General features: G+C 48.5%; 1 pseudogene across 1 annotated transcript; it reads left to right on the plus strand.

Annotated features, from left to right (window-relative positions):
- Positions 1 to 4,078: 4,078 nt before the first annotated feature.
- LOC311119373 (SERPINE1 mRNA-binding protein 1-like) lies at positions 4,079 to 5,244 on the plus strand (annotated as a pseudogene). The gene has a single exon. The product of its transcript is annotated as an SERPINE1 mRNA-binding protein 1-like (transcript).
- The last annotated feature ends 411 nt before the right edge of the window (positions 5,245 to 5,655 follow it).

Below are 5,655 nucleotides of genomic sequence, written 5' to 3' on the forward strand. Positions count from 1 at the left end.
AGGTAAACAAATAAAGAAGAAAAATATCAAAATACAATAAAAATAAAAAAAGGGGTTAGGGAGGAAAACAATGGATAAAACAGAATATCTTATTTTCCCACAGCAAACAGAAGAATATCCACGTTAAAGGAAGAAATATGTGAGCTCATGAATTTGAAATCACGGTCGTCCATATCGGCATGGCGATGAGAAAGCGACCTAGTGACCTCGGAAAGCATGCCTCTTTTGATCTCTGTTAAAGAGAACGATGGCGAGAATGAGAAAATGAAAGACTGAGTGGGATGAGTAACATGTAGAGGTAATGAGTTGATAAATAAACAGTATAACATACACATGAAATAAATACTATACCGTCTACTGTGTTGTATACTGTACTGTCTACTGTACTGTCTACTGTCCTGTCTACTGTGCTGTCTACTGTGCTGTCTACTGTGCTGTCTACTGCCCTGTCTACTGTGCTGTCTACTGTGCTGTCTACTGTCCTGTCCACTGTGCTGTCCACTGTCCTGTCTACTGTCCTGTCTACTGTGCTGTCTACTGTCCTGTCTACTGTCCTGTCTACTGTGCTGTCTACTGTGCTGTCTACTGTCCTTTCTACTGTGCTGTCTACTGTGCTGTCTACTGTGCTGTCTACTGTCCTGTCTACTGTGCTGTCTACTGTGCTGTCTACTGTCCTGTCCACTGTGCTGTCTACTGTCCTGTCTACTGTCCTGTCTACTGTGCTGTCTACTGTGTTGTATATTGTGTTGTATACTGTGTTGTCTACTGTGCTGTCTACTGTGCTGTCTACTGTCATTTCTACTGTGCTGTCTACTGTGCTGTCTACTGTGCTGTCTACTGTGCTGTCTACTGTCCTGTCTACTGTGCTGTCCACTGTGCTGTCTACTGTCTTGTCTACTGTGCTGTCTATTGTGCTGTCCACTGTGCTGTCTACTGTCCTGTTTACTGTCCTGTCTACTGTGCTGTCCACTGTGCTGTCTACTGTCCTGTCTACTGTCCTGTCTAATGTGCTGTCTACTGTGCTGTCTACTGTCCTTTCTACTGTGCTGTCTACTGTGCTGTCTACTGTCCTGTCTACTGTGTTATCTACTGTAATGTATACTGTCCTGTCTACTGTGCTGTCTATTGTGCTGTCCACTGTGCTGTCTACTGTCCTGTCTACTGTGCTGTCTACTGTGCTGTCTACTGTCCTTTCTACTGTGCTGTCTACTGTGCTGTCTACTGTCCTGTCTACTGTGCTGTCTACTGTCCTGTCTACTGTGCTGTCTACTGTTCTGTCCACTGTGCTGTCTAATGTCCTGTCTACTGTCCTGTCTACTGTGCTGTCTACTGTGCTGTCTACTGTCCTTTCTACTGTGCTGTCTACTGTGCTGTCTACTGTCCTGTCTACTGTGCTGTCTACTGTCCTGTCTACTGTGCTGTCTACTGTGCTGTCTACTGTCCTGTCTACTGTGCTGTCTACTGTCCTGTCCACTGTGCTGTCTACTGTCCTGTTTACTGTCCTGTCTACTGTACTGTCTACTGTGCTGTCTACTGTCCTGTCTACTGTGTTGTCTACTGTAATGTATACTGTCCTGTCTACTGTGCTGTCTATTGTGCTGTCCACTGTGCTGTCTACTGTCCTGTCTACTGTGCTGTCTACTGTGCTGTCTACTGTCCTTTCTACTGTGCTGTCTACTGTCCTGTCTACTGTGCTGTCTACTGTCCTGTCTACTGTGCTGTCTACTGTTCTGTCCACTGTGCTGTCTAATGTCCTGTCTACTGTCCTGTCTACTGTGCTGTCTACTGTGCTGTCTACTGTCCTTTCTACTGTGCTGTCTACTGTGCTGTCTACTGTCCTGTCTACTGTGCTGTCTACTGTCCTGTCTACTGTGCTGTCTACTGTGCTGTCTACTGTCCTGTCTACTGTGCTGTCTACTGTCCTGTCCACTGTGCTGTCTACTGTTCTGTTTACTGTCCTGTCTACTGTACTGTCTACTGTGCTGTCTACTGTGCTATCTACTGTCCCGTCTACTGTCCTGTTTACTGTCCTGTCTACTGTGCTGTCTACTGTCCTGTCTACTGTGCTGTCTACTGTCCTGTCCACTGTGCTGTCTACTGTCCTGTCTACTGTGCTGTCTACTGTGCTGTCTACTTTGTTGTATACTGTGTTGTATACTGTCCTGTCTACAGTGCTGTCTACTGTGCTGTCTACTGTCCTTTCTAATGTGCTGTCTACTGTCCTTTCTAATGTGCTGTCTACTGTGCTGTCTACTGTCCTGTCTACTGTGCTGTCTATTGTGCTGTCCACTTTGCTGTCTACTGTCCTGTCTACTGTCTTGTTTACTGTCCTGTCTACTGTGCTGTCTACTGTGCTGTCTACTGTCCTGTCTACTGTGCTGTCTAATGTCCTGTCCACTGTGCTGTCTACTGTGCTGTCTACTGTCCTGTCCACTGTGCTGTCTACTGTCCTGTTTACTGTCCTGTCTACTGTACTGTCTACTGTCCTGTCTACTGTGCTGTCTATTGTGCTGTCCACTGTTCTGTCTACTGTGCTATCTACTGTCCTGTCTACTGTCCTGTTTACTGTCCTGTCTACTGTGCTGTCTACTGTGCTGTCTACTGTGCTGTCTACTGTCCTGTCCACTGTGCTGTCTACTGTCCTGTCTACTGTGTTGTCTACTGTGCTGTCTACTGTGTTGTATACTGTGCTGTCTACTGTCCTGTCCACTGTGCTGTCTACTGTCCTGTTTACTGTCCTCTCTACTGTACTGTCTACTGTGTTGTATACTGTGCTGTCTACTGTCCTGTCCACTGTGCTGTCTACTGTCCTGTTTACTGTCCTGTCTACTGTACTGTCTACTGTGCTGTCTACTGTCCTGTCTACTGTGCTGTCTATTGTGCTGTCCACTGTTCTGTCTACTGTGCTATCTACTGTCCTGTCTACTGTCCTGTTTACTGTCCTGTCTACTGTGCTGTCTACTGTCCTGTCTACTGTGCTGTCTACTGTCCTGTCCACTTTGCTGTCTACTGTCCTGTCTACTGTGCTGTCTACTGTGCTGTCTACTGTGTTGTATACTGTGTTGTATACTGTCCTGTCTACAGTGCTGTCTACTGTGCTGTCTACTGTCCTTTCTAATGTGCTGTCTACTGTCCTTTCTAATGTGCTGTCTACTGTGCTGTCTACTGTGCTGTCTACTGTCCTGTCTACTGTGCTGTCTATTGTGCTGTCCACTTTGCTGTCTACTGTGCTGTCTACTGTCCTGTCTACTGTCCTGTTTACTGTGCTGTCTAATGTCCTGTCCACTGTGCTGTCTACTGTGCTGTCTACTGTGCTGTCTACTGTCCTGTCTACTGTGCTGTCTACTGTCCTGTCCACTGTGCTGTCTACTGTCCTGTTTACTGTCCTGTCTACTGTACTGTCTACTGTGCTGTCTACTGTCCTGTCTACTGTGCTGTCTATTGTGCTGTCCACTGTTCTGTCTACTGTGCTATCTACTGTCCTGTCTACTGTCCTGTTTACTGTCCTGTCTACTGTGCTGTCTACTGTCCTGCCTACTGTGCTGTCTACTGTCCTGTCCACTGTGCTGTCTACTGTCCTGTCTACTGTGCTGTCTACTGTGCTGTCTACTGTGTTGTATACTGTGTTGTATACTGTCCTGTCTACAGTGCTGTCTACTGTGCTGTCTACTGTCCTTTCTAATGTGCTGTCTACTGTGGTTTCTACTGTGCTGTCTACTGTCCTGTCTAATGTGCTGTCTATTGTGCTGTCCACTTTGCTGTCTACTGTGCTGTCTACTGTCATGTCTACTGTCCTGTTTACTGTCCTGTCTACTGTGCTGTCTACTGTGCTGTCTACTGTCCTGTCTACTGTGCTGTCTAATGTCCTGTCCACTGTGCTGTCTACTGTGCTGTCTACTGTGCTGTCTACTGTCATGTCTACTGTGCTGTCTATTGTGCTGTCCACTGTGCTGTCTACTGTGCTGTCTACTGTGCACAGCATACAGTTAAAGGCAAAGCTACCTTTATGAATGGCAGTATTTAGGGAATTGTTCGCACCCAGTCTCATAGAATCTGAGGTCAATCCCGCTGAAGGGGCGCCATCATGCCCGGACAATTGCAAGAAGGCTTCGGCTGCGTTGTAACGAATCGGTTTGACCAGCTATTGGACGATGAATCCGTTCGAGGTGTTAAAGGCGGCGGAGAACAAGAAGAAAGAGTCGGCCGCAGCTGGTATCACCAAGTCTGCAGCCCAAGCTGCCAAGCAGCCCAAGAAAGAGTCACAGAAGGACAGGAAGAATCCACTCCTTGACAAGAAAGATGAAACTCAGGCTCCAGTACCTCTGAAGAAAGAAGTTATCAGGCGGGTGGGCCGGAGGCCGGACCAGCAGGGCCAGCCTGGCACCCAGGGCGGACAGGGGGAAGGGCGGCCCACCAGCGACAGGAGGCCGAACAACAAGAGACCCACGCGCAAGCACCGCTTTGACAAACCCCTCGATGACAAACCCGATGGCGGAGAGAGAGGAGAGTTCTCTGCAGACAAGCCTCTAGGAGACCGGCCCCCCAGAGGGTCGTGGTGGCACCCGTGGTGGGCGTGGGGGACGGTGCGTGGGCCGGGGCGATGGCTTCGACTCCCGCTGCAAACGGGACTTCGACAGACACAGTGGTGGCGACAAACCTCAGAAATCTGAGGAGAAGCGCGGCGGGAGTGGCACTCACAACCGGGGGAACCCCAAGGATGAAATGAGTGGTGATGCTGAACAGACTACTGGCCCTGAGGAAACCCCTGAGGGAGAGGAACACCCTCCTGCAGACTCTGAGAATAAGGAGAACGAAGTAGAGGAACCTAAGGAGGAGGGCCCCAAGGAGATGACCCTGGACGAATGGAAGGCCATGCAGGACAAGGAGCATGCCAAGGTGGAGTTCAACATCCGCAAGCCCAATGAGGGCACCGACAGCAAGTGGAACAAGGGCTACGTGCTGCACAAGTCCAAGAGCGAAGATGTCAGCGATGAAAAGCCTAAAGACAGACCAGCTGTGATTGATACTCCAGAGATTGAAGCAGACATGACCCCCCTGCTCAAGGGAAACCCTGATGAAATCGGCCCAGACCACCACTTCCGCAAGCCCGCCAACGACATCACGGCCCAGCTGGAGATCAACTTTGGAGACCTGGGCTGCCCTGGGCGTGGGCGACCCGAAAAGCAGGGTGGATTGTCCGTTCCCAACGTTGACGACCCAGAGGCCTTCCCGGCCCTGGCCTAAGACTTCAGCACCGCCACTTGCCTGCCCCGTCAGCGCCTCTGCCCACTCTATGAGGCTTGCATGCTTACAACTTTTTCAAGTATATGAGAGAAAAAAAAGGAAACGATTTTAACGACGAAAAGAAGACAGTCATCCATACCATTCACACCTGAGGACTGAAATGTTTACCTGTTTTGAAAGGACTGATAAAAATACCCCAAAAAAGAGGAAAAATGACTTCTCTTGTTACACTGAAGCAAGTTATTGGTAGAAGTTTTGCATTTAGAGACATGATAGCAGGGATGTTTTCATACATTATTTGTTTTTTTCAGAGAATATGCGTATATACTTCATGGATATTTTTTTGTATTGCAGCTTGGATATATGCATTTCCAAGATAGAGGTTGAAGAGTGTGTGCGTGTGTGTCTATT

Source organism: Coregonus lavaretus (assembly GCF_964263955.1).
Source record: "Coregonus lavaretus genome assembly, contig: HAP1_SCAFFOLD_2927, whole genome shotgun sequence".
In the NCBI taxonomy this organism is placed as follows: domain Eukaryota; kingdom Metazoa; phylum Chordata; class Actinopteri; order Salmoniformes; family Salmonidae; genus Coregonus; species Coregonus lavaretus.